Raw genomic sequence first — 26,756 nt, forward strand, 5'->3', positions numbered from 1 at the left:
TTTCTGTATTAAAAGAATCTAAATGAAATTCTGTTTTATGTTACTTAGCATCATAATCAACATTAATTTACCAGCTTTTACAAAATATTTTCAATAAACATTGTTTTCTCCAAATTTATATCACACAATTGACTCCTTGGAGTGTTTGAAATTTGTGAAATTGTATGTTTCTTAATAAAATTATTCTTACTGTACCAACTACAGTATAAATGTAAGGCAGGTGGTTGGCAGATGCAAGGTGTTGTGCAAATGGTGGAACAAAAACCTGAAGACATTTAATGCAGACTTTACTGGTTGCAGGCACTGGAGAACATGTCCACAATAGCAAGGCAGCAGACTTTAAAATTCTAGGCTTACACAAAGAACGTAGGGCGAACAACATGCAGCTGTGAAATTCTACTTCTTCTTTCACTGCTCAAAGCATTCGTAAAAAAAAGTTGCGCAGAGCGAGGTCAGGTGAATACAGATGATGAGGCAAGGGTGTCATGCCATTTTTTTTGTCAAAATTGCTCAATACTCAGTACTGTGTGGGCGAACAGGTGACTGTTTTTCTCCATCATGACAACGCTCCTGCCCAAGTAGCGCTGAGTGTTGAGCAATTTTTGATGAAAAACAACATGATGCACTTGCCTCACCCTCCGAATTCACCTGATCTCAGTCTGTGCAACATTTTTACCATATACCTGTTGGGAATGGTACATCCTGTGTTCTATTATAATCCTGCTTGTCATATTAGCGAGATGACTGCTGTAAAGCTTTCTCTACAGATCAGAAAGTATCAGCATATTGTTAGTCTCTGTGGTCAGCATAAAAAATGCAGGATTTTAGGGTTTTTTTAAACCAGAGATTATGATCAATTTTTTTAAAAAATCACCAAAAATTCCTAAAAAATATTTTTAACACAAAAAAAGTTTTTTTTATATATAATAGGTCGTTTTCTGATGACATGTCACCTTTAAATTTTCTTTGAGCAGTTGAACATGAAACAAAATTTCACAGCAGCACGTTGTTCATATGAAACAGCCATCACAAAATAGGTGAAAAACTGAACAACTTCTGGAAAAAAAAATAACTGGAGCCGAATGCAACCTTCCCCAACAACATTGCCTGGTATACCACCTCAGAAGGGTTCTGAAGACATTTACCTAGCAACATAAGGGCTCTTTCACACGAGTGTAGGCAATTTTCAGTCAGCCTTGCCATGGCCACATCGCGACCAAAACTCACGTGAACAAGAGGCAGTTGCCACCAAGTCACGTTTGCCTCTCCTGATTGTGTGCCTGTTTAGACAACCCGGGTCCGGCAAGTATATGCCAAGCCCGGGATACCATGGAGCAGGGGGAGGCTCTGCTTAACTGCCTTCCCCTTTCTGCTACCTCACCAGCTGTCGGCAAGGGGAAGGGGTGAGAAGGGGTGGGAACTAGTGTGCTAAGCTCCTGTTCCCTCTCTGTCCCTTGTTGGCTGCCAGCAATGGGAGGGGGCAGGATGGGGCGGGAGATTAGCAGCTAGCTTCCACCCCGTCCGACCCCCTCCCATTGCAAACAGCCAGCAAAGGGCGGAGAGGAGAGGGAAGGGAGTGGGAGTGTAGCAGACAGGCTGCTAAACTCTCTCCCACCTCCCTTCTCCAGCAGCTTCCATAGGCTCCTATAGGAGTATATGGGAGCCACCGCCATAATCCAGCCGAAAAATGGTTCCTGAACTATCTTTTCTGGCCGTCGTAAAAATGCCTGACCGGAATGTGCTATCTTTGCCGGCCGGACGTTTTCACGCTGCGGAAATGTGCCCATCTGAACTGATGCATGGTAAACCAATGCATCAGATGGGCAGCTATATCGTGTGAAAGAGCCCAAAGCCTGTACTAGTAACACCCTGCCCACCAGAAGAAAATTCCTTTTTCTTTTGGGTACCCCCTTGTATATATATTTGCTATCTTTGCCACAAAGCAGTACTGCCAAGTTTTAGCAACAAAGGAAATTTTACTGCAGTTAGATATGCTGTGTATTTCCAGGAACAATATTGATGGCTATTGCCCTGAGTCTAAATAAAACAACTAGTGCATAATCAATGCCATTCAATGATGTAGTCCCCACATCATCTCATATATTTCAAGTCAGCAGACATTCATTGCTGGTCTTAAATTAAAAACTATTAGAATCCTAAGCAGTCAATATAGGCAAAGCAAGAAAAATCAGTGACCATCCATGAAGCACATCTTCTGGAAACATTGTCAAGTGCAAGAAGGATTGTGATGCTGGGAGCCTAAGAAATACAAATGGTAAGACTCATTCTTCAATGTCTGGATTTAGCAAAATATTACTTTTTGCTGCTTATCTGGTCATATTCGTCATTACAATAAATGAACGGATGCTTGCAGTTTAGACAATTTGTGAAAGAATTTGACATCCTAACATACACAATCTCACATTTGCAACAATTTAAAGGCTCAGTTTCAACTAGTGAACTATTATTCCATTTACAGTAGGCATTCAAACATGATCAGAAGGGTAGAATTGCAAAAATGTAAGGTAATATGAAAATGTACCAATTAATTACTTTTGCAAAGCAGTATGGAGAACAGAAATCATTTGTACTCATGCATCAAAAGGCAAAACAAGCCATTTAGAGATGAGCGAGCACCAAAATGCTCGGGTGCTTGTTACTCGAGTCGAACTTTCAGTGATGCTCGAGAGTTCGTTTCGAGTAACGAACCCCATTGAAGTCAATGGGTGACTTGAGCATTTTTGTATATGACTGGTGCTTCGCTAAGGTTTTCATTTGGGAAAATCTTAACAAATCACCAAAGTCATGTAAAAAACACAGAAATGGATAGGGCAGGCGAGGAGCAACATGCAGGTCTCACTATTAAGCCACAATAGTGGCAAGAGTGAGACTCCCCCCCCCCCCCCCCCCACTGTCAGCATAACGATCGTTCTCCTCTGCCACAGCTGTAACAGCTGTGGCAGAGAAGAACGATGTTAGCCCATTGAATTCAATGGAGCCGGCAATACAGCCGGCTCCATTGAAAGCAATGGGCTGCCGGCGAGCGTGGGATGAATTTTCGGGAAGGGCTTAAAAATATAAGCCCTTACCTGAAAAAGAAAGATTTTAGTGTAAAAAAGAATAAAAATGCAGGCATTTTTTTCAATGGAGCAGCTGCTGCTGCCGGCGACTCAATTGAAGACAATGGTCCGCTGGCACACCTGAATTCTTTTTCAGGGAAGGGCTTTACATATAAGCCATTCCCTGGAAATGAATTAAAAGTGATTTAAAAAACAAAAAAAAAATAGATACTCACCTCCCTTCAGCTGCCGGGGCACAGCTGCGTCTTTTCCTGCTGTCCCCTGCACTGTGGTGCTGAACTGCTGTCATTCAGCTGAGAGCTGCGCTGAGCCAATCAGAGGCAACACTCACCCATTCATGAATTCATGAATGGGTGTGAGTGAGATCTGCCTATGATTGGCTCAGCGCTGAGCCAATCAGGGGCATGTCTGACTCACACCCCCTTCACACCCACTGCTGGCCGGCGGCGCTGAACTCTGTCTGCCGGGACAAGGTGAGTATATATATCTTTTTTTATTTTTACACATTTCTGGATGAATTGCAGGGAAGGGCTTATATATTTAAGCCCTTCCCGACAATTCATCCCGCGATCGCCGGCAGCCCATTGCTTTTAATGGAGCCGGCTGTATTGCCGACTCCATTGAATTCAATGGGCTAACATTCTTCTGCCGGGACAAGGTGAGTATATATATATTTTTTTTTACACATTTCTGGATGAATTGCAGGGAAGGGCTTATATATTTAAGCCCTTCCCGACAATTAATCCCGCGATCGCCGGCAGCCCATTGCTTTCAATGGAGCCGGCTCTATTGCCGGCTCCATTGAATTCAATGGTCAGTGCTCGTTTAATCGAGACGAGTACCGCGTGGTGCTCGTCTCGAGTAACGAGCATCTCGAGCACCCTAATACTCGAACGAGCATCAAGTTCGGGCGACTATGCTTGCTCATCTCTAAAGCCATTGTAACACATAAGTACTGTTGTGTTGTGTAGAAATTGCTGAGAGTTGCAGTTTCCCATCAGATACAAGTTGGAGATTGCTGATATGGGACATACAATACAGTATTCAAGTGGGGCAAATAAATTGAGAACTGAAATCTGGCACAACTTCCGAGTGATTAGGGTGTAAGCACAACTGCGCATGCCTTAGCTCCACATTTTTGCCCTATGAACGAGGTCTTTTTGCATGCATATCAGTGTCTTTTACTGTACTTTTTCCTCCCACAGGGCATGTTCATTTGCGCACAGCAAAAAAATGCAATTATTGAAATGGCTATTTAGTTTCAGATGTGTTCTTTTTTTAGCGCCATTGAGCTCATGTCCACGGGCAGGTTTGAATTCCGGGATCTGCGTGGTGTACCTGCTCAGATAATCCGGAGTTCAAGCTGCTCATAGACTATTCATGAGCGCCCACAGCTTAAATAAAGCATGCGGGCTTGTTTTCTTGACCCTCCGGTCCGGAAAACAAGTCGCAGCATGGTCTGTTTTGGCATGGATCCTGCAGGAAAGGCTTCCATTGAAGTTAATGGAAGCCGTGTGATCTGCGGCACACCCGGAACGGTCACTCTGGGTGTGCTGTGGCTCCCGCGGGAAAGTAGGAGATGTAAAAAAAAATCTCCACTGCGCATGTGTGGGAAGCGTGCCGGCTGGCGTGTATGCCCACATGCCGGCGTACCCACCCAAATGCACGGAGGAGACGATGGATGACCCACAATCATCTGGACTGTTAACTAATGTCCTCGTGCCGCAGACAGGGTGGGATCCTGCGGCGGGGCTCCCGCCCATGGAACCCGAACCACTCGTGGACATGAGGCCTTATGCAGTGTTTCACACAACTTCTTGCATGTTGGTCATGCATTTGCACACCCACATTGGCTTCTGTGGAGACTACTGGTATGCAGAAAAATAGAGCATGTTCTTTATTTTTTTGCACGGCTGAAATGCGCAGTCAAATTACAGCATGTGAATGAACTTATTGAAATCAATGGGTTCTATTCACTGCATATTGCATGCGCAAATACGTTGGTGTGAAGGCAGCCTTACTGGGTGAAATCAAGATTGGAGTCCATGGAGGACAGTTTAATGCTCTTTATTAGATCCAGTGACTACACATATTGTGATGGTGTACAATATGTGCATTAGAAAATTTTAAGGGAATGTGTCATCAGAAAATGACCTACTATATAAATCACATATTGTTTGTACTAAAAATATTTTTAAAGAATTTTTGGTGAATTTGTGGTCACAGTCTGTATTGAAAAAAAATCCTAAAATCCTGCATTTTTTATTCTGACCACAGAGACTAACAATAGCTTGATGCTTCCTGGTCTGCAGAGAAAGCTTTGCAGCAGTCATTTTACTAATATCATAGGCAGGATTGACAAAGGTTTGGTAGGGTGTTAGCCAGTAGAGCAAAATGTGATTGTTCTCAGCAAAAGAAACCAAGTAATCTTGTAGATATGATACCTTTTAATGGCTAACAACATAGGCGTAGCGTCAGGGGGTGCTGGGGTCGCCATGGCGACCCAGCCCCTGCGCTCAGGGGGCCCCTCGGCCGCCCTCGGCCATACCCACATGCACATTCAGTGCATTAATGGCTGGCCGTTCTTTCTCCCGCATGATGCGGCAGCCAGAACGGCCAGCCTGAGAGGAAAAGCAGAGAGGTACTCACATAGGCCGGCAGGGGAGGAGGGAGGAGGTCACATGGGACGGCAGGGTACAGTGATCATGTGCTGCCCCCTGCTTCCTGCTGAACGGGAAGCTTCTGAGTTTGCCTCTCCTGCTGCTGCTGTCACATGAAGGAGAAGTGGACCGGGCCCTGGGGTAAGTGTATATATGTGTGTGTATCTGTCTGCCTGTCTGTCTCCTTTATCTATCTATCTATCTATCTATCTCATATCTATCTATCTATCTATCTATCTATCTATCTATCTATCTATCTCATATCTATCAATCTCCTGTCTATCTATCTATCTATCTATCTATCTATCTATCTATCTATCTATCTATCTATCTCATATCTATCTATCTATCTCATATCTATCTATCTATCTCATATCTATCAATCTCCTGTCTATCTGTCTATCTATCTATCTATCTATCTATCTATCTATCTATCGATCTATCTCATATCTATCTCATATCTATCTATCTCATATCTATCTATCGATCTATCTCATATCTATCTATCTCATATCTATCTATCTCATATCTATCTATCGATCTATCTCATATCTATCTATCTCATATCTATCAATCTCCTGTCTATCTATCTATCTATCTATCTATCTATCTATCTATCTATCTCATATCTATCTATCTATCTCATATCTATCTATCTATCTCATATCTATCAATCTCCTGTCTATCTGTCTATCTATCTATCTATCTATCTATCTATCTATCTATCTATCGATCTATCTCATATCTATCTCATATCTATCTATCTCATATCTATCTATCGATCTATCTCATATCTATCTATCTCATATCTATCTATCTCATATCTATCTATCGATCTATCTCATATCTATCTATCTCATATCTATCAATCTCCTGTCTATCTATCTATCTATCTATCTATCTATCTATCTATCTATCTATCTATCTCCTATCTATCTATCTAATATCTGTCCCATATCTATCTATCTATCTATCTATCTATTTAATATCTATCTATCTATCTATCTAATATCTGTCCCATATCTATCTATCTATCTATCTATCTATCTATCTATCTATCTATCTATCGATCTATCTCATATCTATCTATCGATCTCTCTCATATCTATCTATCGATCTATCTCATCTCTCTCTCTCTCTCTCTCTCTCTCTCTCTCTCTCTCTCTCTCTCTCTCTCTCTCTCTCTCTCTCTCTCTCGTATAAGTTATACACCTCCCTGGATTTACTGTATTTATTTGCACCCTTTACACACAATTAAAAAACGCATCAAAACCGCATGCGGTTATTAATAGTGTCTGCAGCTCCTTTAGGGTGAATACCCACTACAGTTTGTTTTTTTTTTTACTGCGAAATTCACAGCATTTTTTTTTCTTCAGGGGTCTATGGGACTTGTAATCTTAAAATCGTGATTGCGTCAAATTGCGATTTTGCGCGATCGTGATTTTAACATTACAAGTCCCATAGACCCCTGCAGAAAGAAAATCGCTGCAAATTTTGCCGTGAAAAAAAACTGTAGTGGGCAGTCACCCTAATACCGTACGCGGTCTTTAAATACTGCATGCAGGTTTTTTATGTGTCTTAATTGTGGTTCTAAAGTACAACAAAACCATGACCCCCCTAAGGCCGCTCTCACACGTGTTCAGAAAATGCAGCTTGAAATCGTGGCATTTTTACCGTAATTTCGAGCAGCGTTTTTGAACACTGGTTACAGCATTTGACAGCGCTTTTTAATGCACCCCATCATTGTGATGGGTGAGGAGGTGTGTTAAAGACCACGAAAATGCAAAAACAGAACAGGCAGCTCTCGAAAATCATAGCATTAGAAACACCATGTTTGAGCGCAGATTTGAGTAACCTCATTAAAATCAATGGGAGTGTTATACCGCGGTTAGTACGGCACTCGGGGCGCTGTGCTAACAGCGGTAAAAAGAGGTGTGTGTGAGAGTGGCCTGCGGGGCTACAAACAAATTTAATGTTCAGGAAATGCATCATGTTTGGGAAGATTATGCCAAGGGGCAGATCATGTATGCAGCACGATCTAGGTATGGGTACGGGGGAGTGTAGGGTGGAGGCCCGGGGTGGGGGGGGCCCGAGCTGAGCTTTTGCACCCGGGCCCCTGAGCCATTAGGTACGCCCCTGGCTAACAAAAATACATGATGTTATAGCAATCTTTCAAACTTACTTAGGGTTCTTCCTCGGGCTGGTAGAATAGATCTGAAGAAGCATGAATATATACACTACCGTTCAAAAGTTTGGGGTCACCCAAACAATTTTGTGTTTTCCATGAAAAGTCACACTTATTCACCACCATGCGTTGTGAAATGAATAGAAAATAGAGTCAAGACATTGACAAGGTTAGAAATAATGATTTGTATTTGAAATAACATTGTTTTTACATCAAACTTTGCTTTCGTCAAAGAATCCTCCTTTTGCAGCAATTACAGCATTGCACACCTTTGACATTCTAGCTGTTAATTTGTTGAGGTAAGCTTGAGAAATTGCACCCCACGCTTCTAGAAGCATCTCCCACAAGTTGGATTGGTTGGATGGGCACTTCTGGCGTACCATACGGTCAAGCTGCTCCCACAACAGCTCAATGGGGTTCAGATCTGGTGACTGCGCTGGCCACTCCATTACCGATAGAATACCAGCTGCCTGCTTCTGCTGTAAATAGTTCTTTCACAATTTGGAGGTGTGTTTAGGGTCATTGTCCTGTTGTAGGATGAAATTGGTTCCAATCAAGCGCTGTCCACTGGGTATGGCATGGCGTTGCAAAATGGAGTGATAGCCTTCCTTATTCAGAATCCCTTTTACCCTGTACAAATCTCCCACCTTACCAGCACCAAAGCCACCCCAGACCATCACATTACCTCCACCATGCTTAGCAGATGGCGTCAGGCATTCTTCCAGCATCTTTTCATTTGTTCTGCATCTCACAAACGTTCTTCTTTGTGATCCAAACACCTCAAACTTGGATTCATCCGTCCACAACACTTTTTTCCAGTCTTCCTCTGTCCAATGTCTGTGTTCTTTTGCCCATCTTAATCTTTTTCTTTTATTGGCCAGTCTCAGATATGGCTTTTTCTTTGCCACTCTGCCCTGAAGCCCAAAATCCCGCAGCCACCTCTTCACTGTAGATGTTGACACTGGTGTTTTGCGGGTACTATTTAATGAAGATGCCAGTTGGGTACCTGTGAGGCGTCTGTTTCTCAAACTAGATACTCTAATGTGCTTATCTTCTTGCTTAGTTGTGCAACGCGGCCTCCCACTTCTTTTTCTACTCTGGTTAGAGCCTGTTTGTGCTGTCCTCTGAAGGGAGTAGTACACACCGTTGTAGGAAATCTTCAATTTCTTAGCAATTTCTCGCATGGAATAGCCTTCATTTCTAAGAACAAGAATAGACTGTCGAGTTTCAGATGAAAGTTCTCTTTTTCTGGCCATTTTGAGCGTTTAATTGACCCCACAAATGTGATGCTCCAGAAACTCAATCTGCTCACAGGAAGGTCAGTTTTGTAGCTTCTGTAACGAGCTAGACTGTTTTCAGATGTGTGAACATGATTGCACAAGGGTTTTCTAATCATCAATTAGCCTTCTGAGCCAATGAGCAAACACATTGTACCATTAGAACACTGGAGTGATAGTTGCTGGAAATGGGCCTCTATTCACCTTTGTAGATATTGCACAAAAACCAGGCATTTGCAGCTAGAATAGTCATTTACCACATTAGCAATGTATAGAGTGCATTTGTTTAAAGTTAGGACTAGTTTAAAGTTATCTTCATTGAAAAGTACAGTGCTTTTCCTTCAAAAATAAGGACATTTCAATGTGACCCCAAACTTTTGAACGGTAGTGTATACACATACACATGAAAAGGCACAGACATGGTGTGATTAATTTGCACTTAAAACAATACCAGAACAGGAGTAGAGGAGTAAATACTTAGTCCACTGATAAAGGATGTGAACGTTGTATGGTCCCTAAATCAATGTTAGGGTTTCACCAGGCTAGTATCTTCTTTCATTAAGATTGTATCAAATGTTAGTACTTCCATTATTGTTCTACTTGAATTCCTATGATGTTTTTCGCCTTGTTTGGACAACAATGACCGGGGGATTGCATTAGCTTATTTGCCAAATGTACCACTAGCTGTATTGCCTTCCATACCATCATTCCATGTGAACAGATGTACCTTGGTACCCACCAAAGTATCTACCTATTATGATCTTTTTTTTCTGTCCTATGAGGCACTCTTGCTTTTTATAGATTATTGTATACTGTACAGTATGAGCCCTCTAATGTAGAATCACTTAGTCTCTCATCTTCAAGGTTGGAATATCTCTTGACAAATTTTTAGCCTAATGAATAAGAGCCTTTGATTTCTGACTCAAATTGAGTCCACAGTGCAATAAGGCAGCAAAGAATACAAGTAAGATGCTGGCTGCGTAGCTACCGTAGAGGTATAACCAGTAGAAAGAGGGAGATTGTGATCACACTGTATAGAACTCTTCTGAAAACGCATCTGAAATACTGTGTTCAATTTTGGAGATCACACTTACAGAAAGACATTGATAAACTAGAACGAGTCCAAAAACAGACTACACAGATGGGAGAATGTCTCAAGAACAAAACTCATCAGGAAAGACTTAAAGAAATAAATCTGCATCGTCTGGAGAGAAGGGAGAGGAGGATATAATGGAAACCTTAATACATGTTATAAGAGTAAGTAAGATTCAGAAGGGAAGAGTTTATATCAGAAAGCTAAACACTTAAACAAGGGAGCTCAATCTAAGAATAATTCAATGATTGGCTGAGCGCTGTGACCAATCACAGGCAGCTCTCAGCTGTCATTCAATGAGAGAAAAAAAAACAATATGAGTGCAGACTAGATGGACCATGTGGTATTTTTTGTACACCACTTTTCTATGTTTCTATAAGGCATAAAGAAAGTACAATTCACTAGGAATAGACCAATCATTTGATTTGTATGAGGGAAAACAAGGATTGTGTATGTTAGATTAATTGATTCCACAGGAGATAATCTGCTGCTACAGAGAAGTCTGGCAGAGAAAGATTCCCCTTCGCCATTGAAATAAATATGTTTCCCAGTACCTCGTATGCAATAATGGGAATGTTTTTAAGTAAATGATTTGGAGGTTGACAGGTTTATGCAAAAAATTGGACACGTTGCTGTAAAATAACATGTTCTGTTAGTTTTCGGTATATAAAAAAAAGAAGATAAGATATGAAGAATCTCTTTAAATACACAATAGATTTCTGCATTGACTGCTAATAAAATATAGTAAAAATTATAGACACACGCAATCTAGCTAAACTACCAACACACAAACAGTTGTACACTTGTGCAATATAGCACTTTGTTTTGCGGAATCTAGCTCAGTCATCTTGGTGCTGTGATACGCAGTGTTCCATTTACTTGGCTTCCCAGCTGCCCAGGGCTGCTCAGTAGGAAGTTACTATGAAAAATTATAATCACTAATATTGTTGTTTAATATATGTCAGAGCAATGATGCGTAACTAGAGATGAGCCAGCATACTCGCTAAGGGCAATTACTCGAGCGAGCATTGCCCTTAGTGAGTACCTGCCCACTCGGAAGAAAAGATTCTGGTGCCGGCGGGGGGGGGGGGGGGGGTGGCGGGGGAGAGCAGGGGGAAACAGGGGGAGATCTCTCTCTCCATCTCTCCCTCACGCTCCCTCCTGCTCACTCCCGCAACTCACCGCTCACCCGCGCCGGCAGCCGAATCTTTTCTTCCGAGCGGGCAGATACTCACTAAAGGCAATGATCGCTCATGTAATTGCCCTTAGCGAGTATGCTCGCTCATCTCTATGCGTAACCTTTTCAGGTTTGAGGGCCACAATTACTTCAAAACATCAACACCATGAAACAGATTCTCACAAAAGTTTGTATAAATTGTGCAATCTTATAACAGGCATATTCACCCATTTCGTCAACAATCCAAAATTATCCACATTCCAGGTAAATAGTTCAGAGGCTGTAGAGTAGCACTGAGACATGCCAATCGCAGCAGTGACAATGTTTCTGCAGTTCACACCCCTTCCTCAGGCATATGCACTGTGCATTTATCAGCAATATCTGTATCATCTGACTACATGACACATTATAAAATCTGTTAAAAATATAAATATATTATATGTATGCATATGGAGAAGAAGATCCCCACAAAACATAGTAGTACATAGTAATACATATCTTCTTTTTAGTCCTTATTAGTCACGCCTAGCAGATGATAACAAGCTCTATAAAATTCAAATATTTCAAATAGTTATTTGAAAAATGATCTATTATAAAAATATCCCAAAGTTATACACTTCACTTAACTGATTAGGGTGAACCACCTCTAAATTTAAATAAATAAAAAGTGAAAAGTTCTGAGTGTATATGTATTGAGCCCTTTTGCTATGAAAACCCTAAATAAGGGCTCCTACACACTTGCAATCGTGATAACACTGCCCTTTTAAAACGCAAATGCCAATAGGACTTTCTAATGTTAAAAACGCATCGCACAAAAATCGTAAGATTGTGCTTAGCAATTTTTGTGCGATGCGTTTTTAACACCAGAAAGTCCTATTGACATTCACAGCGATATCATGATCGCAAGTGTGTAGGAGCCCTAAGATCTAGTCTCATCAATTAACTTCAGAGTCATGTATTTAATTGAATAAAGATACCCTGTGTGCAAAGTGTCAGATAATGTCAGCATGAATATATAAATACACCAATTCTGAAGGTCCACTGAGTCTGTGACACCGCTAAGCAAGCAGCATCAAGGAACTTTCTAAACAGATGAGGTTTGAGATATAAAATGTATTGCAAACTCGGAACATCCTACAGAGTGCCATTACATCGATTATAACACAATGGAAAGAGTATGGCACATTACAAAAGAAGACTGCTCACCAAATCTCACAGACTGGGAAGGAAGGGTATTGGTAAGAGATTCAACAAGGACACCAATGATAAGTCTGAGAAGAGCCAAAGATACAAGTATGCCATAGAACCAGTGAAAGCTGTACACTCACACTCGACAGATGGGAAGGGACTTGTTATTTGTATGGTGCCAACTTATTTCACAGTGCTTTCAGTTAATTTTGTTTATGAGCTGGGTACTCATTTTACCAACCTTGGAAGGATGAGTCAACCTTGAGCTGGCTACCTGAACCATGCAGGGATTGAACCTGCAACCTTCAGGTCATGAGTGAGACACTGCATTCTACTGCCTTAACATTCTGCGCCACATGAGGCCTAAACATAAGAAGTGGTATACCCAAACCTTGGCGTTATTAGCATCACGCTCTAACCAACTGAACTAACAGGCTGGACGGAGCTTTATGAAAGATCGTCCACAAAAAAGCCATTGCTTAAACAAAAACATTAGAAAACATGTTTGGGGTTTGGTAAACAGCATATGTAGACTCCCCATACACAAGGACTCAAGGTTCTCTGGTCAGATGAGTCTAAAACTGAACTTGTTTGTCATCATTGCTTGCGTCACAGTAATAAAAATATTTTGTACCTTCAAACGGCTGTGTAAATCGAATAGTGCAAACCCTCCAAAAAAATGCATTTTAATTCCAGGTTATAATGTAACAAAACAGAAAAAATATGGGTAGTGGAGGGATGAATTCTTTCACAGAGCAGGGGATACAATATGCTTGTACTGTCCACCTCAAAATACAAAAGCCCATGGAAGAAGAGAAGACCCAAGATTTCATCTGCATGTATGACACGGGATGAGAAAAATGGATTTGCCGTCTCATTTCATTCAATGTGAGTTTCTAACTGCAGAATTAATACTTTTGTATGGTATATCTGTCTACAATTTATATTCTGAATCTGGTAATTGCAATCTACCAACAGTTTTGCAGTGCCCTAAATAACTAATGGTGCAAAACATAAGAACATTCAGATGAGGCTGGGAAGAAATGATGATCTGCACACTTACTTCTACAGCAGCAACATTTTCTTTAGCACTCATCAAAGAAAACATTGATTCACATCACTCATTGCCTTAGTGGGGTTAAAAAAAATAGCTTTCCCCGTCTAAATGGATATGGTTTTAAAATGCATTCAATATACAGGCAAGGCAATATTGGAATATTAGGCATTGAAATAATTAATTGGGCCTGTAAGATACAGAGAGGAAGCTCAAGGTTTGTATAGGAACATTCTATTGTGGCTAAATTGATGAAACGTCTTCTCCATTCCCCGTAAAGGTTAGTACAAAGATCATATGTACAACATATTTTTCTTCTTATTGCTATACTGTCAGTGATTGACAGTGGGTTTTTGTGAAGATATGATGAAGAAGCTTTCAAATATGGAATTCGGATACCGAGATCGTTCAGCTATACTTTAAAAGGATGATTTTCTTTACCTTTGATGTTGAATTTGATTTTCCAACATTAATTACAATTTTGATTTTTCGTTCTATTTCATTAGTTATGGGGTTCAGTAAATAATACTTGTTTACTTCATATTTGTACACATTTGGAGACATATTATTTTCAAATATTTGTATTATATCAATTAAGTGTAAACTAATAAGACAAAATAATGAGCTAGAAGCTGAAATTAAACTAGTTATGGCTCGTAGAGATTTGAAAAAATAGATTTCTTCAGTAAGTGTACAATATATTAAAGGGAATCTCCCGAGTTTTCTGATTATACTTGTTATTGGAGCTCTTGAGATGTATTATTTAAAGATGTATGTACTTCAATTGCATATTCACAGGATATGCCATAAATGTTTGATAGAGGGGTCCCATGTCTAGTACGCCATGTATTCAAAGAATAAAGGGTCTTCAGACTACCATTTCAGCAGATAATTTGACAGCCTCCGGCAACAGACTAGACAGAGAGTTGAACCTGCAAATGTGTTGCTCTCACCATATAAATCCATGGGAGCTGTGGAATGAGCCAGGCAAGGCATGATGGGCGTCTTCCTTTGGCATAGGGGGGTTTGGGATCTTTTACACTTTTGTGGCATAACGTGTGCATATGCAATAAATGTAATGAATGGGAGTACTTCTTTAGTGCCCTAAGTATTCAGTTTTCTATCCTATATCTCAGTGGGTTTAGAAGGCTGCAGATCATTGATATTCCTTAAGTAGTGGTTGTGGGTTTTGTCTGGATTTAGCTTGGTCTAAGGTTAAATTTACATGGGCGAGGGCGATATTGGACCAAGAAACTTGGCCGATATTGAGCTTGCCTATGTGCATTTTTCACACCAATGTGATGCGGTTTTTATTCAAAACGCCTCATATCACTTCTATGAAATTGCAATCATCAGGCGTGTGTTTCACATGTGTCATAAGATCGTAATTGTTCCCCATTGATTTCAGCGGGAAACATCACATGGCACTCCATACGAGCGCCATGTAATGTCTTTTAGGTCCCATTGAAAACAATGGGCGAGGCACTCCAAGGAAACGCCAAAAGATAGAAAACGCTGCAATTTTTTTCCTTGCAGCACTGATGCGAGGAAAAATTGTTCATGTGAATAAGTCAATTCAAAAGAATGTAGTTTATATTTGAGGCGAGTTTTGTGAGTCTTGCAATGCATAAAGCTTGCGCGGTATTCTCACACGTGTGAAAAAGCCCTAAGGGCTCCCACCCACTAACGTTTTTTTCTCCACTGCGCTGCGAGAGTAAGTGAAAACTCTTGCAGAGCAGTGCGAGAAATCGCAGCGATATCGCTGCGACAGTCTTTTCAATGGGGCCAGTGGCAGCAGCGCTAGCCCCATTAAAAAGATATGGAGAATGCCGCGGACTTCTGCCACAGCTGTGGCACCGCGGGATGAAGGAACCCTCTGTCACAGCTGTGACAGCTGTGACAGCTGTGGCAGAAGTCAGCGGCATGCTATCCCATTGCTTTCAATGGGATTGGCACTGCTGCCGATCCCATTGAAAGCAGTGGTTTCTGACAGCTAATGAGTTTAAATTGAATAATAGGCAAGTCTCACATCAGAATTGCTCAACAATAGAATATGCTGTGATTTTTTGATATTGTGCTATCAGTAGAAGTGAAAAATAACTCGTGTAAATTAACCTACTGAGAATAATGGCTTCCATTCACGTGATGCACAGAACTTGCACATGAAAACTGCCCATGCAAATATAGCATTAGGGCATAAACACACAGCCGCATGTGCAACTACGAAGTGTAGTTGTGCAAGAATTTTTTCTTCTTTAAGTAGTCAAACTTAATGCTATAGTGTGCAAGTTTCAATAAAACACAGGAAAGATAGGTCCTGGCTTATCTTTCTTGCATGTAGTATTAACTTTGTGTGGGAAAGATAGCTCAGCTCCTATCTTTTCTTGACGGGACTATTTTTGGTTTTCTTTTGACTATTGGGATTCTCACACGTGAATACTATGCATGAGAAAAGATAGGACTTTCCCTATATTTTTTGCATAGAGTTTTCCTATGTGCAAGAAAGACAGCGCAGGACCTATTTTCTCGCACTAGCGTGGAGTTTGAATTGTTCTAAAAAAAAACCACAAATTGGTTCATGTGCTAATATGCTCCATAGCGGCGAGTGTATTAGCGTATGCATCCATGTGTTTTTGACCTTAAAAGAAACCTGTCACCGGGTTCAAGCTGCCTGAGCCATGGCACATAGTTATAACATGCAGATGCAGAGGGGAGGGGAACACATTCCTCTTGATCTAAAGAAAACAAAGTTCTGGTACCGTGTTAGCCAGTAGAGCAAAATGTGATTGTTCTCAGCAAGAGAAACCACGTAATCTTGTAGACATGATACCTTTTAATGGCTAACAAAAATACATGATGTAATAATAGCGAGCTTCCGAACCAACGCAGGGTTCTTCTTCAGGCTTATGGATTGGATCTGAAGAGGCATGCATATTTATACATACTTATAACATACATACTTATGACAAGGCACAGATATGGTTGTGATTGGTTCGCACTTAAAAAGAATTCTGCAACAGCAAACAAACCTTTTTTGTCTAGGCACTGATAGCGGAGTGAAAGTTTTATGGTCCCTAAATTACTGTTGGAGGGGGGAAAGTCAGCAGGCTTGAATTGCTACAAGAGATACACAAACATTTTTAGCTAAACACTGATAAGGGAGTGAAAGTTTATGGTCCCTGAATTACTGTTGATGGGTGTCTTATCTATATAATAAATGTCTCACACTTCCGATTCACGCATAAATCCTGGGGAATAATTTAACCCAGTATTCAGCGTGTCAAAGGTTGTTATCAATTTATATTCCCAAATTCTTCTGTGGTTTTGTGACTTGAAACCACCCTTCAATATCAAAACTCTCATATCTCCTATGTTATGTCCATGGTTAGAGAAGTGCTCGGCCACAGGTAATTTTTCTGTGTTCAATCGTGTGGCGATGGGATCTCATCCTGGCTTTCAGTTTCTGTCCTGTTTCTCCAACATAAAGACCCCCAACAGGACATTTACTGCACATGATCAGGTACACAACATTGGACGAGGAACATGTAAATGTCCCTTGGATCTTATAGTCCTGCTGTGTGTTGGGGATCCGTATCCTGTCCGCAGTATATATATAGATAAGACCCCCATCAACAGTAATTCAGGGACCATAAACTTTCACTCCCTTATCAGTATTTAGCTAAAAATGTTTCTGTATCTCTTGTAGCAATTCAAGCCTGCTGACTTTCCCCCCTCCAACAGTAATTTAGGGACCATAAAACTTTCACTCCGCTATCAGTGCCTAGACAAAAAAAGTTTGTTTGCTGTTGCAGAATTCCTTTTAAGTGCGAACCAATCACAACCATATCTGTGCCTTGTCATAAGTATGTATGTTATAAGTATGTATAAATATGCATGCCTCTTCAGATCCAATCCATAAGCCTGAAGAAGAACCCTGCGTTGGTTCGGAAGCTCGCTATTATTACATCATGTATTTTTGTTAGCCATTAAAATGTATAATATCTACAAGATTACGTTGTTTCTCTTGCTGAGAACAATCACATCTTGATCTAAATAAATGTTCACACGCAGAAATTTGAGACTGTTTTGTACTCAAGACCTAAAACAACAAACAAACAGAGCGGAGACATACATCATAAATCAGTTCACTGAGCTCAGGACAGTTTTATGATGTGTCTTATCTTTCCTTCAACCTGCACATGGAAGGAGATGCAGCACCACCTATTGGATGGCAACATTATTGCAAGTCAAGTTCTGAATTTTTATGAAATTTTAAAGGAAAAACAAAAAATTATGATTTGGAAGAGGACATTCCTCTTGACCTCCTCCAGACCTTTCATATTTTCCTCTTATACAAGAATCTCTGGCTGAGGTTAATTCCATTCTTGAGGGTATCAAACATGGCCATAAATTTGTACTCACAAATTCTTCTGTGATGCTGCGACTTGAAGTTGCCCTTCAGTATAATAACTCTCATCTGCTCTATGCTGTATCCCTGCCCACAAAAATGTTTCGCCACAGGTAGCTCAGTCTTTCCCTATCTAATTGAATGGCGATGAGATCTCATCCTGGCTCTTAGGTTTTGTTCTGTTTTCCCGATTTAAAGCCCCCCAATAGGACATTTACTGCACATGATCAGGTACACAACATTGGACGGGGAACATGTGAATGTCCCAGGGATCATATAGTCCTGATGTGTGTTGGGGATATTGGCAATTAATAAAGTTAACACTAGCTCCTCAGATAGTTGATGCCTTTTGTTCTTTTTTTCGATGATCATCGCTAACTAATTTGGACACATGAAATAATTTAGATTCCAGTAGCCTTATAGCCAATTTTAAATTTAAAAGACTGCTCCAACAGGTAATTGTGGACATATATGTATATTTCCAAAATGATATGCCATGAGATAGCTTAGTTTGCAGTATATATGATCATGCTTTGCAGTAGTTGAGTCTAACCTAATTTCTGCAGTGGCAAAAGTAAAAGCACTCATGCAAGAAATTCATACTTCTGCTAACCATTTACACACAATTTGTATGACTGCAGTATTCATGTTCTGAATATTTAAACATGGATTTTTCATTGCTAGCATGGATGTCACATTTATCTAAGCTGCGCGGAATACCACAGTAGTTCTTCATGTCATAGAAGCACACTGAATGCTGCATGCTTCAGTAAAAAAAAAGAGTACCCGAGTCACAAACAAGAAGAGTATTAGTAGGGAAAGGCACCATGGCTGTCCCTGCAAAGGACGTAAATAGTACTGTAATCCCACCAAGCAGATCCCTAGCCACAGAACCAGTAGTCACAGATGGAAAGTATGACATCTTGGACTCCATTTCTAGAATGCTCTTTTACTATCAGGCAACTGCACTAAGCTAAGAAAACAGTCTCTGTCAATATCTACATGGGATGCAAATGTTGCACAGAGGTAAAGCTTATACAAGGTGCCAGTCCAATTGATATATGCAGTGCACCATGCAGACGTACAACCTTAATAATGATGCATCATACGATTCAACTCGGTTGGCTGCCTTGCAGCTCAAAAGTGAACCACACTGGCTCTAATACCCACCAGCATTTAATTCCAGTCTGCTTGCTGCAAAAATAATGATAAATTCTTATAACTATAGTAACATAGTATGTTAGGCCACAAAAAGACAAATATCCACCCAGTTCAGCCTTGTGCCCTCCAATGTTGATCCAGAGGAAAGCAAAAATCGCCAATGAGGTAGAAGCCAATTTTTCCTAATTTAAGGTTGCCCACCTTTGAACCAGCTCAAGCTCTGATAAGTCCTTCTTGATTACCAGTGCCCAAAACTGTCCACAATATCCCATGTGTGGTCTGACCAGTGGCTTGTAAAATGGTAACATGGTCTCACCATGTGCCCCTATACTTCTTTTCATGCACTCCATGATCCTATTTGCTTTGGCAGCAGCCACCTGGCAATGGTTGCTCCAGTTTAGTTCACAAGTAACTAAAGTCCTTTTCCATGTCAGTGTTACCCAGTGGTTTCCCATTTAGTGTGTAATGATGAAATGTATTTCCCCTGCCCATGTGCAGAACCTTACATTTATCAGTGTTACCTCATTTGCCACTTTTCTGCCTAAGCCCCAACTTATGCAGATACATTTACAACCACACTTTGTCCTCACCTTGTGTTAATTACTTTACATAGTTTTGTATCATCTACAAATATTGATATTTTACTGTACAATCCTTCTACCAGGACATTAATAAATATATTAAAAAGAATAGGGCAAGCTCGCAACCCACATCAAGGGTCCTCGATTTCCTGTGAATCCCCACATTAGCATCACAATCAAATCGCAGCAAAGGGACATAGCAATTCCAAAATTACAAAAGGTGTCCATACTTACTGATATATTGATACAAAATACAAGGGCAGGTATAGACACCACATCTCAGCATGCAGACAGCCAAAGTGCAGTATGGAGCACTGCACAATACTAATGAACAACCTCTTACACACCTACCACATATTGGGGGGGGGGGGTCCTTAGTATTACACTTTTTATACTTTATCTATGTTAAAGTATAATACTAAGCAGGCTCTGCTCTCAATAGATGGTAGGTATGTAAGTATCATACCTACCATCATTGTTCATCAGTATTTTGCATCTGCGCAGTGCTTCTCAAAATAGCAATTTTCCCATCTGCATACTGAGGAATATGGTGTTTATACCTGCTCCTGTGTATTTTATATCAGTATACTAGTATGTATGGCCACCTTCTGTAATTATTCAAATCTCATGTACTTGAGCTAAATTAATACATCTCATGGTATTAAAAAATGTATGTGATAGTCATCATTACAAGACTGGTTTGGTTCATATCCTTAGTCTTGTAGTCAAGGCGTCTTGAAAGTTGAACATGGATTTATAGGTCACTTTCCAATAATTGCTGCTTTGGAAGTACTTTTCCATCCGCTATATACATATTTTTTCCAGGGAGCATTGAATGAGCTATATCAGTCCCCCTCTACTGGCTTGAGATTCTCCTCAAGGAGAAACTTAATCCCTCTAGTGCAGTATTTCCCAACTCCAGTCCTCAAGGCACCCCAACAGGTCATATTTTCAGGATCTCCTCTAGTAAGAACATCCGTGGCAATGTCTGAGGCACCAACAATAATTACATCACCTGTGTAATACTGAGGAAATCCCGAAAACATGACCTGTTGGTAGGGGCGTAACTTGAAGCTCCTGGGCCCCAATGCAAAACCTGTAACAGGGCCCCCATCTATAATGCTTTATTCATAGTACTGGGCTCCCTATATGGAGAAGAGAGGACTTATGGGCCCCCTAAGGCTCCTGGGCAGGGTGCAACCGCATCCCCTGCATCCTCTATAGTTATGCCAGTGCCTGTTGGAGTGCCTTGAGGACTGGAGCTGGAAAACACTGCTCTAGACGCACATTAAAAGCCTTTCACCCAGTCAATCAGTACCCTGCTCAACACTGATGGGGGGAAACACCCTGAAACAATTTGTCTTCAGATGTGTATCTTTTCTTCTGCAGATGTCTCTGTTTTGGGTCATATCCCTAGTCATGTTGTCAAGGCTTCTTGAAAGATCAAACATTGACCTATAGGGAAGCCGCCTACTGATAGGTGGCACTGTGGAGGTATTTTTCCTTCCCCTACTTACAAATCATTATTTACCAAATGCTTGCAATTGCCCCTAGTTATTTGCTCTTACATCTATACACTTGTCACAGTAGGGTTCTGTAGTGTCTCTAAAACATAACTTTTAATCAAAACTAAAATAAAAAGGAATTTGTACCACAAAGTCCTAAATTCTAGACACACAATTACATAAAAAAGCTGCACCCCTATATTTTAGAAGGGGAAAGCAGTATATGAAACGCCTAGGAAACCAATAATTTTGTATCAACGGTATCCAAATTTCTATCTCTGTATTCGTTGGTACAAGTCCTAGAACTAAAACAATTAGAAATTGGGTCGGCTCACTAAAGATAGTGTTCCCGGCTTATTAGGACAACTGCAGCTAGTCAGTAGATGGAGGACATATATCCGTTTTATAGAGCCCAAACGTTAATCCTCCCATAGAGAAAAAGCTGCCTTTAGTGTCACAAAAAATGCCGTGAGTGTGATAATGATCACACTAATTAAGCTAGTTCCAAAGGGAATCAGGCATAAAGCTGGCATTAAGGCATATGGCTCACCGGAAAATGAATATTTTTGTGAGCTGTAGCCTATCAAAGAGCCATGCAGTACGCCAAACTGCCAATTCAATTACTTCGTAGGTTCAAAAATAGTTGGTTTGTTCAAACATAGTTGGTTCAACGCGTTTCGGCTAAAAATGGCATAGCCTCATCAGGAACCATCAAAGATTTTTTAACCAAAGAAACAGCTTCTGGCTAATAAGTTAATCCCGAGGTTGGGTAACAAAAACAGCTTCTGGCTAATAGGTTAATCCCCAAATCGGGAAAGAGTAACCTCTTACAAGAGGGAGGTAGTCAATCCTAACACTAGGTAGAAAAAATAAAGTAAACCCAGTTTCCCCCCTGGTAAGAATGCAGGAACAAAATAACAAAGTATCAGCACCAGCCTCAGTGGTAGGCTGGCAGCTATGAATGAGCTCTGTGTCTGCTGGGGTTTATATAGTCATGTGGATCCTCCCATACTGGGGGTGTGTAACATTTGGGTCAATCAGACATGCTTGTTATTATAACCCCACCCACTTTTCGGTGGAGCCTCTCCCATAGAGGAAGAAAGTGAGAGCAAACTGCAAAGAGTCACTCAGATGTTTAAATTCATAGTGGAACGTTGCTTATACTTAAACATAATCGTCTTAGTATTCTTTTACAAACATGATCTCTTACCAAAGCAAACGTACTATAGAACGTAGAGTTCCAGTGCCGGTCACATGATCTCGATCGGTCATGTGACTCAAACAATACGTTAAGAAAAACTAGCTAATGCTAGAAAAGAGAGCGTTGCATTCAGGAATAAAGTGCTATGCTTCCCACACCATCTGGAATGAACGCGTCCCCGATAACCGCCTAGGAAGGTGTAAATATGCGAGCATACCATCTATTGATATTGGGGGGCGTGTCTTACTTAGGTGACGTACCCGGTCACATGGGTAACTCCCGATCATGTGATAGCGTTATGACGTCAGTCCGTCTGACGTACAGTTCATGTGATAGCGTAATGACGTCAGTCCGTCTGACGTACAGTTGTAGTTTATGAGGTTATTGAAGCTTCCTATTGAGATAGAGAGGCGTGACTTCTTTAATGACAAACCAGGTCACGTGGACGTCTAGAGGTCATGTGTCTGCGTCATGACGTCATTCCGTTTGACGTACTGTTGTAGTTTTTTGCAGTTATTGTAAACATACTGGCATGAAGAATAGCTGGATCGAGGATGTATATGGCCAATAGGTGGATGCCTTTCATATGACATAGGACCGACAAGCGGAGCTATGCTAGCCAGATTGAGCCATAGTTACGTCAGGTAAGAGAATATCTATTAGAAGAATATGGACGTTAAATAATGTTTAAGATGGTAAGAGGGCAACATAGCTCATGAACTTAATCAATTTATGATGTCCTCATGAAAAAATAGTACTAATTTGTGTATTTATTTAACATGCTACCTTAAAGCAGTATCATAAAAGAGAAGCATCATTGGGCAAATACTGGCATTCGGTGCTTGAATGCCTAATGCCTAGATGTCAATTTGTATAGGGCCTCCAGTTAATGATGCGTCAGGTAGGTACATGTATCTTTGAAGACGAATTCAACGTTCCTCCAATGGTATAGCGCAAAGTATCTGAAAGAGTTACAGCAATGAGAGGGGGAGGGGAGACTTGCGGGGGGCCGAGGACTTGAGAGATACATAATGTAATGTGTTTAGGAGTAGGAAACGAATCCCAGAAGGGTCAGTTCTTTGAGAGAAATATAAATCCCACACTAAACCTAGATGAAACTAGAGAAGGACAGCGTTTCATTCAGACCTTTGGGTTGCACACAGTCTATCCGAAATGTCCATTGTGCTTCTTTTTGGAGTAACCTTTTATCTAGGTCACCCCGTCTTCCAAAGCTCTTTATTGATTCAACTCCCTGGAAAGTTAATAGATCCGGGTCCCCTTGGTGGAAATCCCTCATGTGGTTTGCGACGGGGGTTTTTTCCCCCCGCCTGATGTTTCCCACATGGCCCAGTATGCGGCGCCTAAATTCCTGTTTCGTCTTGCCGATATAGTTCTTTTTACATGGGCAAGTTGCCATGTAAACCAGGTAGGAAGTCCGGCAATTAAAGAATTCCCTTAGATCATATGATTTCTGAGTACTCGCACTGATGATTTTATTGCCTTTCTGAATATTCCTACAGGCCTGACAGTGTGAGCAAGGGAAGGTGCCAGTATGTTTAAATCCATTAAGCCACATTTCTGGTTGCAGGGTTTTTAGATGGCTTTTTACTAATCTGTCCCTGATATTTCTACCCCTCCGGAATGTTAATAGGGGTACCACGGGTAGAATGGCCTTGAGGTCTGGATCATCCTGAAGTATACTCCAATGTTTTGAGAGGAGTTCTCGCATAAAGGGGACTCCTGAATCAAACGTGGAAATAATTCGCATTTGGTCCTCCGTTTTCTTATTCTTAGGTATCAGTAAGGATGATCTATTTTGTTCAGTTGAGAACTGATACGCCCTCTCAATGGGATTAGTAGGGTAGCCTCTGTCAGCAAATCTTTTCCTAAGATTATTGCTTTCAAGTTGGTAGTCCCTTTCATCCGAACAATTCCGTCGGAGTCTCAAGAACTGACCCTTCGGGATTCCATTTCTTAATGATAAGGGATGAGCACTTTCCCATGCAAGTAGACTATTTGAGGAAGTGGGTTTCCTAAATAGGCTAGATTGTAGGGATCCATTGGATGTCTTAGATATTCGAATGTCCAAAAATGTAATCGATTCGGATTGAATTTCCATCGTAAGTTTTAAATTAATGGAGTTACGATTTAGTATGTTGACAAATTCGGTAAAGGACTCCCTAGAGCCTGACCACAACACGAGAACGTCATCTATATATCTCAACCACATGATGACTTTCTCGGTCCAATGTGAATGTTGATCCGTGAATACCATCTGCGCCTCCCACCAGCCCAGGAACAAATTTGCGTAAGATGGGGCGCATGGGCTCCCCATCGCGGTGCCCCTGAGCTGGTGGAAGAGATGGCCGTTGAAAAGAAAATAGTTCTTTGTGAGGATAAATGTTAACAGATCAATCACGAATTGGTTGTGGCGATTGAAGGCTGTGCCTTTTTGTCTAAGAAAATAGCCCACTGCCTTAATCCCTATTTCATGGGGTATCGAGCTATATAGACCCTCAACGTCTAAGCTTGCAAGTAAGGTGTTTGGTTCGATGTGTATCCCTTCTATTATTCTTAAGACGTCCGTGGTGTCACGGACATACGAAGGCAAAGCAGTGACAAAAGGGCGTAAAATCTGATCGATATAGATCCCACTATTTTGGGTCATGTTTTCTAGACCCGACACTATAGGCCTGCCTTTTAAGGGTGATAACCCCTTATGAACCTTTGGCAGGCTGTAGAAAGTGGAGATCTTTGGGTGGATGGGTAACAAAAATTCAAATTCTCTGGAATCAATGCCACCCCACGTCTTTGCTGTGATTAACAGTCTTTTGAGATCATTATAGAACAGGTCTGTCGGATCCGAGGATAATTTCCGATATGTTGTATTATCATTTAGGATGTTTTCACACATCAGAACGTATTGTTGTCTATCAAGTACAACAACGTTACCCCCCTTATCGGAGGGTTTTATGATTAGGTCTTCCTTCCGTTCCAACGACTCTAGAGCCCTCAGTTCTTCTCTTGTGAGATTATTGCGTATATGTTCTGGGACAGGAATTTCTCTAATTTCATTGAGAACGATTTTTTCGAATATATCAATATACGTCGAGGTCTTAGGAGGTGGATTTTTATCACTCTTTTTCTTCAATTCAGTAAATGGTCCCACTCCTTCAATTCTATCTTGTTCCCTCTCTAGGGCTACTAGAGCATCATGACCTGGAAGATCCTGCGGTTCTAGACCTAGTTCGTTAGCTTTTGCTTTATTCTGCCCAACAAAAAACTTTCTCCACCTTAATTTGCGTAGGAAGAGAGCTATGTCCTTCGACCAGGCAAACCGATCAAATCGGCTTGCCGGGACGAAGGACAGGCCTCTCTCTAGCACCGATATCTGATCTGCGGTCAGACTTTGTGTAGAGAGGTTAATAACCTTCATTTTGTCCCCTGCCGTCTGTGTGGTTACAGGTGTGGTGAGTGTAGGATTTTGGGTGGTCGATTCGATATTTGAAGAGTCCAAGTTGGTATCTTTATTACCCCTTGTAATGGAGAGGGTGGGGGATAGTGGTTGAATCCAGGAATTGGTTTCATTACTTTGGTTACCCTGAGACTCCTGGTTGACATTCGTGATACCTTTGTTTGTCTTGGAACTCGGGTATAAGGCAGGAACGGAAGACACATTAATCATTGAGACAATTTTTCTGGTACACATACTAGTCGATAGGTCAATTACTTCAGGGTTTGGCCTGGGGTTAATCAATTGTTGTTTGGACCCCTCCTCTCCCGCATGAAGTATTGACCTATTGGTTGTGCCAGTATGCTTGTACTTCTTGTAGTTTGTTGTCTTCCTCTGCCTCGAATTCGACCCCTTGCTCGACCCCTGCCTACTCCTAAAAAATGATTCCTATTAGGGTAGGATGTATTACTTTCACCCTCTGATAGTTCTGCCTCCGAAGAGCTAATGTCAGTGCCAGATTTTAGATCAGAGCTTCTATATGCCCTATTTTCTCTAAAATCAAGAAGATCCCTTGTGAAGTATCTATGTTTTTTCTCTTTAAGATACATCACATATTTATCGATACTGTCCTGAAGTTGTTTCTCTTTTGTCGAGAATTCGGGATCATTAGAAAATGTTTTGGCCTTGTCAATAGCTTCATTGAGTACTTTGCAGTTCTTTTCAAGGCTCGTT

Source organism: Eleutherodactylus coqui, chromosome 3 (genome assembly GCF_035609145.1).
Source record: "Eleutherodactylus coqui strain aEleCoq1 chromosome 3, aEleCoq1.hap1, whole genome shotgun sequence".
NCBI lineage: Eukaryota > Metazoa > Chordata > Amphibia > Anura > Eleutherodactylidae > Eleutherodactylus > Eleutherodactylus coqui.